General features: G+C 41.2%; 1 protein-coding gene across 4 annotated transcripts in view; it reads left to right on the forward strand.

Moving 5' to 3' along the window:
• Positions 1 to 181: 181 nt before the first annotated feature.
• Positions 182 to 12,380, forward strand: part of Celf1 (CUGBP Elav-like family member 1) — an 89,724-nt gene continuing 77,525 nt past the window's right edge. Inside the window, exon 1 of one of the 4 annotated variants that reach the window (XM_071616183.1) lies at positions 182 to 341. The gene's annotated coding sequence lies outside the window, so the exon portion shown is untranslated. The remainder of the gene's footprint in view (positions 342 to 12,380) is intronic. The other 3 variants (XM_027936591.2, XM_071616181.1, XM_071616182.1) reach the window with 3 other exon arrangements.

Below are 12,380 nucleotides of genomic sequence, written 5' to 3' on the forward strand. Positions count from 1 at the left end.
TGGGGGGGTGGGGGTGGGGGTTCGGCGCGACTGCTTCTCCACTCCCTAGCCCGAGGGGGCGCTGCAGCGCCGACGCTCGGCCCGCCCCTGAGCCGCGCTTCACTCGGCCCGCGGTGGTACGTTCCCCCTCGCTCTCCTCCCCCTCCTCCCCGGCCCTCCCCGCTGGTGGTAGATGCCGGAAGTGCCGCCATTTTGGGGTGTTCTGCTCTGGCGGCAGCGGCAGCGGCGGCGGGACGCGGAGGCTCCCCCGGGACTCGGCCTCAGCAGCGAGGCGGCGGCGGCGGCGGCTGCGGAGGCGCAGGCAGCAGCTGAGGCAGCGGCAGGCTCAGGTGCAGCCGCTGGTGAGTGTGGGGGCTGGGGAATAACGGGCCGCGGGACGAAGGGAGGGAGCGGAGGCTGGAGGGAGGCGCCGTGGGGCGGGTCCGGTTCGGGCGGCAGCGGGTCACAGGGCCCTCCGGGTGCGGTCGCTCCTCTTTCCCCGCGCCCCGGAGGCAGGGCCGTGATCTCCCGCGCGTCGGGGTCCCTGGCATCCCGGGTCTCGCCGCGCTCGCCTGGCGCGTGCCCCTGCGCCGAGAGAGACCCGCCTTCCTCGTGGCCTTACACCTCTCCCCGCGCCCTTTGCCTTCATCCTCCCAACCCACAGCGGTTAGTTCCTTGCCCAGGAGCAGTCCCGTCCTCCTTTCCAGCCGCCTTGCCGGATTCAGGCTGCTTGCCCCGCACACCCCTTCCCTGACCCTTCCGCCCCACGTGTTCCTTGTCCCCTGCCCTGGGGCACCCCAGGATCCTCCCCTTAGAGGGTAACCCTTCTCCGAGCCCCATGAGTCCCCTGTTTCTTGCCCCAGATCGGCTAGCGCCTTGGCTCGCCCTCCCCCCAACATCAGGTGCTCACCCAGTCATGGCCTAGTAGTCGAGCTGGAAACTCGCACCCGGGGACGTGGAGAGCACAGTAAAGCGCTTTCTTCGCCAGGGACCTGGCTTTGAATTTCAAGTCGGTGCTGTCTTGGTTGTGGTCCTTCGGGCAGGATGTTGTTTTAATTCTCTAAGATCATTGCATATCCTCTAAGGAGCGTCTTATTGGTTTGGGTTCATTCCCATAGTTGAGGGGAAGGTGGTGAGGTTTTGATCGGAGCCTGTTTGAGCAAAATGGAATCGCTTTCTCGTCAGCAGAGTTGATGCTGTACGTTCATTACTGTGGGGTAAAAAGGCTGTTTAACAGTTTTTGAGAGAGCATGAGATGCTTGATGATGTCTGTAGTTTGAGAGGTTACAAATATCCAATTAATCTTTTATAGGAACTTCGCGTTTTAAAGGTCTTTTCACTGTCTTTGGTTCTCTGTGAATTGGAGAGGATTTAATTGCATTCTTTCACGTTTTCCACAAGTGTAGTACTCTTAAGTTTCAGGTTCTCTGCAAATCCTTGACGAGAATGAAGGGGTCTCCTTATAGAATTAATGATGGTTTTTTCCGTTTTACTATTAAAGTTCATTTTGAAAATCACGGATTTAAAATAGCATGCATTAACTATTGCTGTAGTGATTTTTCTCCCCAAGGTAATTTTTATATTTTTCTAGATTTACTTAGGGAGTGTGGGGTTTCTAATCATGACTTTTAGCCAGGATAGAAGCAGTGCTGTTGGTAAAGCAAATCTGGAGCTTTCAGCTGTTGCTTTAACCAGGAAGCTTATGGTTCCCGTAGTGGTTCTTTCCTCATGACTGTCCACCACCTGTTTCCATTAAGAATGGTCCTTGGCCCCAGAACATAGGCCTCCACTTCTCTCTTAAGATTCATTTTTTTCCCTTTGGGTTTTCTTCTCTGAAGATAGCATCTAGATTTGCGATCCATTAGCAGGAGGACTATTAAGAGATGTTTTCCAAACCTTTCACTTTTCAGAGGAGGAAATTGAGGGCTTCAGAAGTCAGCGACTTACTTGCCCAAGGTTACATAGCAAATGTTCTTAAAATAGTCTTTTAGCAGAGGTTTGTTTTGCCTTTTTTTTTTTTTTTAAAGTATCATGAGAAATAATGCAAATTGCCCTTTGAGATATGATGGAATGGAAAGGGCTCTGGGCTTAAATTTAGAAGACATGCATTGTAATTTTATGTCAGTTACCCTAACCATGTTAGTCAGCTATTTGGTTTATTTTAATATGCAATATGAAGGAAATGGTGTCTGTCTCACATGGTGCTAGTTCCCCTTCCATGCAGTAACGTGTGAAAGTATCTGTGTTATGATAGGCAGACATTGAAACAGGGAGCCAGAATGATTTTTTTCTTACTGCATAAGTTACAGGGCTGGGGCTGTATCTCAGTGGTAGAGCACTTGCCTAGCATGTGTGAGGCACTGGGTTTCATCTTCAGCACCACATAAAACTGATAAAGTAATAAAGGTATTATGTCCATCTACAACTAAAAAAATATTAACAAGTTACAGATTCATTATAAAAAGTAGAGATAAGTCAAAAAGGAAACTCAGCCATAGTCCCACTACTCAGAGGTGATTGTTAATATTTGGTTTTTATCTTGTTCATCCTTTTTATATGCTATAGATGTGTTACTTACCAAAGTAGGCTTTAGTCAGAGTTTCATGGTGGGTTTTAAGATTTTTTTTTTTTTTTTAGGTAGTGGGAAGTGAACCCAGGGGCACTTAACCATTGAGTCACATCCTCAGTTCTTTTTATAATTTATTTAGGGACAGGATCTCGCTGAGTTGCTTAGGGCCTTGCTAAGTTGCTGAGGCTGACTTTGAACTCATGATTCTCCTGCCTTAGCCTCCTGAGCCCTTGGGATTACAGGTGTATGCTACCACACCTGGCATGTTTTAAGATTTAATAATAGATATTAAGTTTGTTTATTTTTTAATTTGGTTCTGGGGATTGAACCCAAGGGTACTTTACCACTGAGCTACATCCCCAGCCATGAATCTCCCCTTTTAAATTTTGAGACAGGGTCTTACTAAGTTGCTGAGGCTGGCCCAGAACTTGGGATCCTCCTGCCCCAGCCTCCTGAGTCGCAGGAATTACAGGCATGTGCCACTGTGCCCTGCTCTGTGGAAGCTATTAAATATAGAATTCCATTTTGAGTGGTTGCTAAAACAAACCATGCCATACCTGGGCATGGTCGCACATGCCTGTAATCCCAGTGACTCCTAAGGGGCTGAGACGGGAGGATTGCAACTTTAAGGTCAACCTCAGCAATTTAGCAAGGCTTTCAGCAAGACCTATCTCAAAATTAAAAAAGGGATGGGTGTGTAGCTCAGTGATAAAGCACCCCAGGGTTAAATCTCCGGGACTAAAAAAAAAAAAAAAAATCCACATATGAGGTAGATGGGTAAAGCAGCACAGGAACAGAGAAATCCTTTTAAACATGTGATGGGCTTCAAGAGGAGGAAAAGAAAGTGGAAGATACATTGTGTATATGTGTTGTGTGTATGTGTGTGTGTGTGTGTGTTTAATAAAGATTTGGGCTCTGCTACTAAATGTAAAGCGTAAGTACTGAATTCCTTTCCCCTTTCCTTGACTGCCACTGCAGCTTCTTTAACTATTTTCCTGTGAATCTGAACCTAAATAGGAACTGGGCAGTTAAAAGATGATAGTGGTGGAAAGAGAAGAACTGTCATCTGGAAGAAGCAGGAGCATAGGCTCCTCTAAGCAGGGTTTTGGGTACTTATAACAAATTGCTCTGTTCTCTTTAAACCAGTGAATGATAGCATTTTGTGAAGCACTTTTTTTTTTTTTTTTTAAGAGTTTTATTGAGGGCTGGGTTCAATCCTCAGCACCACATAAAAATAAATAAAGGAATTGTGTCCAACTACAACTGGGAAAAAACCCAAACAGCTGGGGATGTAGCTCAGTTGGTAGAGTGCTTGCCTTCCATGCACACAAGGCCCTGGGTTCTATCCCCAGTACCCCACCACACACAAAAAACTTTTGAGATACAATTCACCCATTTCCTGGGAGTGGTGTGTATGCCTGTAATCTTAGCAACTTGGGATTTATTTATTAATTTGTAATTAATTTATGAATAAAAATGCTTAAGAGCACGATGTGCTTTATTTTATTATTTGATACTGGGGATTGAACCTTGGGCACTTAACCACTGAGCTAAATGCCCAGCCCTTTTTACTATGAGACAGTGTCTCCTAAGTTGCTTAATGCTAGGTAGCTGAGACTGGCTTTGAACTTGTGATTCTCCTACCTCAGCCTCCCAAGTTGCTGTGATTATAGGTATGGGCCACTGCACCTAGCTTTCCTAATCATTTTAAAGTGTAAAGTTGTGTGGTATTAAAGTATATTCACGGGCTAAGGTTGTGGCTCAATGGTAGAGTACTTGCCTAGCATGTGAGAGACCCTGGGTTTGATCCTCAGCATCACATAAAAATAAATAAAACAGGCTGGGGTTGTGGCTCAGTGGTAGAGCACTCACCTAAGCACATGCAAGGCCCTGGGTTCGATCCTCAGCACCACATATAAATAAAGAAATTAAATAAAGATATTGTGTCCAACTACAACTAAAAAATAAATATTTAAAAAAATAAAACAAAAAAGATATTGTGTCCATCTACAACTAAAAAATATATATATGTATTTTAAAAAAATACATTCACATTGTTGGCAAAAAGATTTCCAGAAGTCTGGAAAGATCTTGTAGATCTGAAATTGTATATCCCTTTGAAAAAAACTCTTTTCCTTTGCCCTTCAGTCCTTGGTACCCACTTTTCTTTTTGTTTCTATGAATTTGACTACTTTAGATACCTTATAAGTGGAATCATAAAATGCTTTTCTTTTTGTGACTGACTTATTTCACATAGCTTGATATCCTCAAGTTTTATCCATATTGTAGCACTTGACAGAACTTTTTTCTTTTTGAGACTCCATTATATGGATATATCACTTTTTGTTTATTTGCTGCATCCATTGATGGAAGTTTGAGTTGTTTTTGCCTCTTGGCTATTATGAACAGTGCTGCTATGAACATAGGCTTCTGTTTGAGTTCTTGGTGTGTGCCACCACACCTGACTTCTTGTTTTTTAATCTTTTTGGTTACAGGTTCGATATTCCTTATGTAAATGCTTGGGATCCGAAGTGTTTTGTGATTTGGACTTTGGATTGATATTTGCATACACATAATGAGATGTCTTGGGGATGGGATGTAAGTCTAAACATGAAATTTTTTTTTTTCCCCTTTTGGTACTAGGGATTGAACTCAGAGGCACTTTACCACTGAGCCACATCCCCAGCTCAGTTTTCTTTACTTTTTATTTTGAGTCAGGGTCTCACTAAGTCACTTAGGGTCTCGCCAGTTTTCTGAGACTGGCCTTGAACTTATGATCTTCCTGCCTCAGTCTCCTGAGTCCATTTATGTTTCATATATACCTTATCACATAGCCTGAAGATAATTTTACACATTTTTTAAAATATTTTAGTTTTAGGTGGACACAATTGTCTTTATTTTATTTTTATGTGATGTTGAGGGTCGAACCCAGTGCCCCGCGCATGCCAGGCGGGTGCACTACCGCTTGAGCCATATCCCCAGCCCAAACACATTATTTTTATAAATAAGGTGTGCCTGCATTTTGATTGTGATTTATCACACCAAATTAAATGTGAAATTTTCCACTTGTGGTGACATGTTGGCACTCATAAAGTTCAGAGTTTGAGCGTTTTGGCTATTTGGATTAGGGATGTTCAACTTGTATGTGCCAGAAAATGAGATTGCTGGGTCATAGGATAATCCTACTTGAACTCTCATACTGTTCTCAATAGCAGCTGTAGCATTTTATGATCCCACTATCTTGCACAGGGCTTCCTAATTCTCCATATCCTCTACATCATATGTTTCTGGCTTTGTTTTGTTTTCATAGCCATCCTAATGGGTGTGAGGTAATCACTCTGTGGGTTTTTGTTTTTGGTCCTGAGGACTGAACCCAGAGGGGTTTTATCACTGAGCTACATCCCCAGTCTTTTGTATTTTTTATTTTGAGATAGGGTCTTACTGAATTGTTGAGGGTCTTGCAGAATTGCTGAGACTGGCCTTGAATTTGCAGTCCTCTGGGTTAGCTTCCTGAGTCATTGGATTACAGGCATGTGACACTCTCTTATGGTTTTGATTTGCATCTCTGAAGATAAGTGATATTGAATTTGAACTTTTTGTTTGACATCTTTTTTTTAATATTTATATTTTAGTTGGAAGTGGACACAATATCTTTATTTCATTTTTATGTGGTGCTGAGGATCGAACCCAGTGCTTCATGCGTTCTAGGCAAGTACTCTACCACTGAGCCACACCCCATCCCTTTTGTTTGACATCTTTAGAGAAATGTCTGTTCAAGTCCTTTGCCCATTTTTCAATTGTATTATTTCTCTGGGGATGTAGTAAGTTCAGTGATAGAGTGCTTGCATAGCACGTGCCAAGTCCTGGGTTTGGTCACCGTCACCACAAGGGTGTTTTTTTATTGTTGAGTTTCAGGAATTCTTATTTTCTGAGTATTATATTAACCCCTTATGGTTATATAACTTGCAGATTTTTTTCCCCCCATTCTTTATTTTTGGTACCAGGGATTGAACTCAGGGGCACTGGACCTCTGAGCTCTATTTTGTATTTTATTTAGAGATAGGGTTTCACTGAATTGCTTAGTGCCTTGCTTGCTTGCTTGCTTGATTGATTGATTGATTGCTGAGGTTGGCTTTGACCTTGTGAACCTCCTGCCTCAGCCTCCCTATCTGATCTGAGCCACTGGGATTACAGGCTTGTGGCTACTGCTGGCTTTTCCCCCATTTTGGGGGATGGGGGTGAACTCAGGGGCACTCAATCACTGAGCCACATCCCCAGCCCCATTTTGTATTTTATTAGAGATGGGGTCTCACGGAGTTGCTTAGTACCTCTCTCATTGCTGAGGCTGGCTTTCAACTTGCTACCTTACTGCCTCAGCCTCCTGAGCCCTTGGGATTATAGACTTGCGGAGGAGGCTGTTTTCCCCCATTCTTTTTTTTTTTTTTAATATTAGTTGTAGGTGTACACAATGACCTTTATGTTATTTTTATATGGTGCCGAGGATTGAACCCAGAGCCTCACATGTGCTAGGCAAGCGCTTTACCACTGAGCCTCAATCCCAGCCCTTTTCCCCCTTTTTTCAGTTGCCTTTTCATCTGTTGATTTGTCTTTTGATACACATAGGTTTTTAAGTTTTGTTCTGTTTTTTGGTCCCTAGGGTTTAATCCAGGGGCACTTAACCACTAAGCCACATCCCCCGACCTTTTTTATTTTTTATTTAGAGACAGGGTCTGGCTGAGTTGCTTAGGGCCTCACTGATTTGCTGAGGCTGGCCTGGAACTTGGGATCCTCCTACCTCAGCTTCTTGAACTGGGGGGATTATAGGCTTGTGCCACCACACCTGGCAAGGTTTTAAAATTTAATGTAGTCCTATTGTTCATTTTTGCTTTTGTTGTTTGTGTTTTTGGAGTCATATCCATAACAGCATTACCAAATCCAGGGTCGTGAAGTTTTTCTTTTTGATTTTCTTTTCAGGGTTTTATGTGTTACATTTAGTTCATCTTGATCATTTGAAATGTACAATTCAGTGACATTAATTAAATTCAGTTGTGAAATTATCACCATAAACAGAAACTCTGAAACCATTGCACAGCTCACCATCTTTCTCTTACACCAGCCTGTGGTAACCTGAAATTTATTTTCTTCTCTATGAATTTGCCTTTTCTAAATATTTCATGTAACTAGAATCATGCATATTTGTCCTTATTGTGTTTGGCCTGTTTCATTATTATGTTTTTCGAAGGCCTGTATATGTTGTAGCATGCATCTAGGCACATTCCTTTTTATGAATGTATTGCTTCTTGAGGTCAGGGAGTTTTTTTATTTTGCTATCTTGCTTTCTTTTGTAGATTTTATAAAGATTATTGAGTTAATCAGAATTAATTGTTTTCGTATGGATTGCCAATCCCAGAGGAATGTCCACTGACATATTCAAACCTGAAGATTCAAGTGTGTCTGTGTAGAAGTACATAACAGTAAGCCAAATAATAGTTTATAGCATACTTTCTAATTTCTATTTCAATGATAATTGCCAATCTTTGAATGTGTAGTGTTTTCAAAAAGTATCAAGAGAACAAGAATTAGCAAGTTTCTGCCTTTGTTTTATAGCTGTGTGAATGAATTTTATTTTATTTTTTGGTTCTGGGGATTGAACTCAGGGCCTTGCATATGCTGAGCAAGCTCTCTACCATGAAACTATAGCCTCAACCTCATATGAATGGATTTTGTAGGAGGGATGGACTGATCTCAGGTATTCCATATTATGTGCAGATATATTTACAGAACCTTGGCATTAATGGCCTAGTTAGAATTAATAATACTTTTAGGTTAAGAGCATTTTGAAGATAGTCATAAGCTTCTGTTTGTTGTAGTATGAACAAAGCTGTTCAGAGTATCTTCCAGTTATGTAAAAGACTTTGTTTTATTTTTGGGTGGTATTGGGGACTGAATCCAGGAGCATTCTATCACTGAACTACATCCTCAGCCCTTTTTATTTATAACAAATTTTAAAAAAATTCTTTTTTAAAAATTTTATTTATTTTTCTATTAGGGATTGGATCCAAGGTTGCTTTACCATTGAGCTGCTTTCCCAGTTCTTTTTTATTTTTTATTTTGAGACAGGGTCTCCCTAAGTTGCTGAGGGTCTTACTAAATTGCTGAGGCTAGCCTCAAACTAGATATCCTCCTGTCTTAGCTTCCCAATAGGCATGTGTCACTGCACCCAACACCTTTTCTATTTTTTTTTTATGTTGATGGGCCTTTATTTTGTTCATTTATTTATATGCAGTGCTAAGAATCAAACCCAGTGCCTCACATGCTAGGCAAGTGCTCTACCACTGAGTCGCAACCCCAGCTCCTTTTCTTCTAATTTTTATTTTGAGGATCTCACTAAGTTACCCAATGTGGCCTTGAACTTTGTAGATCCTCTTGCCTCAGTCTCTGAGTAGCTGGAATTACAGGAGTGCATCACCATAATGAGAAAAAAACTTTTTTTTTTTTGGTACCAGGGATTGAACTCAGGGGCACTTAACCACTGAGAAGCACGAAACCACGAGTCACATCCCCAGCCCCTTTTTTTTGTTTGTTTAATATTTTGTAGATGGACATGATAACCTTGTTATTTATTTATTTATTTATTTAAAAATGGTGCTGAGGATTGAACCCAGTGCCTCACATGTGCTGGGCAAGCACTGAGCCACAACTGCAGACCCCCAGCCCTTTCTATGTTTTATTTAGAGACTGAGTTGTTTAGGGCCTTACTAAATTGTGGAGGCTGGCTTTGAACTAGAGATCTCCCTGCCTCAGCCTCCTGAGCCACTAGGATTACAGGCATGCACCACTATGCAAGGCTAAAATAAGACTTACTGCTGGTTTTGGTCTGCTTAATTGTTTATGCTTTTTGGATCTAGATTCCCCTTCCAGTTTCCTCCTCTGTAGTAATAGTGGGAGTTTAATATTAAACCTCAGGTCTTGGAAGTTTAATTTCATTGACCCTTTAGTCCCATAGAGGTATTACAGCCCTTAGAGTACTTAACACATAAGTCTTTATTTTAGTGTCAGGAGAACATAATACCCTTTTTTCAAATAGCCTTTGGTTAAAAACTATTCTTTTATGCCTGATTATTTTTGGTAATAGTTAGAATGTATCATGGAAGTTCAGGTATTTCACAAGTTTAATTTTGACTAGAGATTAACTTTGTAGCCTTTCTCTTTTGGGGGGGGGGGTGTACCGGGAATTGAACTCAGGGCCACTCGCACTGATCCATATCCTGAGCCCTGTTTTGTATTTAATTCAGAGACAGGATTTCACTGAGTTGTTTAACGCCTCACTTTTGCTGAGGCTGGCTTTGAACTCATGATCCTCTTGCCTCAGCCTCCTGAGCTGACTTTGTAGACTTTCTGGGAATGAAATTTCTAACATCCCGAAGTTGACTGCTATTAATATAATCATAAATTTATGTATGTATTTTTGCTACAGGTGCTGAGGTATACTTGACATGGTCAAAAGGCAAGACAAGTAGAAACAAGAAAATTTTTATTAAAAATCTGAGGAATTATCAGCTGGGATTGTGGCTCAGTGGTAGAGCATTTGCCTTGCAAGTGTGAGGCACTGGGTTTGATTCTCAGCACCACATATAAATAAATGAATAAAATAAAGGTCTGTCAACATCTAAAAAAAAAAAAAAATCTAGGGAATTAGCTGGGCACAGTGGCACATGCCTGTAATTCCCAATGGTTCTGGAGGCTGAAGCAGGAGGATCACAAGTTCAGAGCCAGCCTCACCAATTTTGTGAGGCCCTGAGTAATTTACTAAGACAGTCTCTATATAAAAAGGGCTGGGGATGTGGCTCAGGGGTTAAGTGACCTTGTGTTCAATCCTCAGTACTTTAAAAAAAAAAAAAGATGACTTGAATGGGGTTTATAAACATCTGAGGAAGGTTAGCATAGTAGGTTTAATGATTGTATTACCAACGGGACCTTAACATTTCTGGGTCTGTTTTCTTCTCTTTAAAGTGGAGATGCTTACCTGACATGGTAATGGGAGAATTAATTGGAGGTAATTTATGCTAGGCACTGAATACTGGGACAGTGTTGGTACTGCTATTTTCTTTTTCCATCAGTTACAGTAGACATACTGCTTACCTCATAGGTCAGTAATGTGGTCAACCAGGTAAAATAAATAACATGTAAAAAGCCTAGCAGTGCCATATAGAGGAAGTAAAATTTCCCTTTTGGGTGTTGTATGTGTGTGGATTAAACCCAGGGTTACTGGCCCCTTGAGCTGTGTCTCCAGACCTTTTTATTTTTTGAGACAGGGTCTTTTTAATTTCCCAGGCTGACCTTGAATTGGGGATCGTCCTGCCTCAGCCTCCTGAGTAACTGGGATCAAAGACATGCACCACCTTGTCTGGTTCCCTGCCTTTTTTTGGTGCCTGGGACTGAACCTATATGCACTTCACCACTTCACCACATCCCTGACTTTTTTTTTTTTTTTTTGAAACAGAGCTAAATGGTTTAAAGCCTCACTAAGTTGCTCCTTCTGTCTTAGCCTCCTGAGTCTCTGGGTTCACAGGTGTGAATCACTATCCCCGACTCACCTGGTCCTTTTGGGTGTATTTTGTTTTGCATATATATATATATATATGTATATATATATGTTTAAAGGATACTTGTTTCTTGAAGTCCAATACATTCATCTGAAATATTTAGCTAAACAAGTTAAACAAGTTATTCTTCCCCATAGAATCTTTTTAAATTTTTTTTTATTAAATTGTGGATAGACACATTACTTTTTTATTTATTTTTATGCAGTGCTGAGGGTTGAGCCTAGTGCCTCACACATGCTAGGCAAGTGCTCTACCACTGATCTACAACCCCGGCCTTCCCCATAGAATCTTTTACCTCATTGTTGTTTGTGGAATACTTGATGATATGGTTTTCTAGATTCATCATCATTGTGTCTTTTTTTCACGTGAGAGTCTACTAAATAAGCTTCTGTGTTTTAAACAAACAAATGAATAAATAGGGTTTCTAATAGAGGCTGGTCTCAAACTTGAAATCTTCCTGTCTCAGCCTCCTAAATTGTTGGGACTACAGGTGTGCACCACTATGTTTGTTCTTTTTTATTTTTTATTTTGAGACTAGGTCTCTTCCTAGTTTAATTAGGTGACCAGAATTAGGTCACATTTAGAGTTAAAATGTAAATGAAAATTTTAATTTGTTTATTTAAATTTATTTGTTTTGTAAACTGTATTTTATCAATATTTATTTTCCCTCAGTATAAAGATTTGAATCCAGGGGCACTCTACCATGGAGCTGTATTTCGAATCCAATCCTTTTTGTTTTGAGACAGGCTCTCATTAAGTTTCCCAGGCTGACCTTGAATTTGTGATCCTTCTGCCTAGGCTTCCTGAGTATCTGAGATTACAGGCATGTGCTGTATCAAGAATCTTTATCTGAGTTGTGTAGTTTACTAAGGACAGTTTTTTCTTTTTTATGTACCTGGGATTGACACTTAACTACAGAGTCACATCCCTAACCCCCTACCCCTGGTTTTTGTTTTTATTTTCATTTGTTTATTTTTTTAGTTGTAGTTGAACATAATCTCTTTATTTTTATGTGGTGCTGAGGATCGAACCCAGGGCCTCTCACGTGCTAGGTGAGCGCTCTACTGCTGAGCCACAACTCCAGCCCCCCACCCCTGCTTTTTTTTTTTTTTTTAATTGTTGTAGATGGACAGAATGCCTTTATTTTATTTGTTTATTTTTATGTGACACAGAGGATCGAACCCAGTGTCTTACACATGCCAGTCAAGTGCTCTGCCACTGAGCTA

The sequence above is a fragment of the Marmota flaviventris genome, chromosome 9 (genome assembly GCF_047511675.1).
Source record: "Marmota flaviventris isolate mMarFla1 chromosome 9, mMarFla1.hap1, whole genome shotgun sequence".
Taxonomy (NCBI): Eukaryota; Metazoa; Chordata; class Mammalia; order Rodentia; family Sciuridae; genus Marmota; species Marmota flaviventris.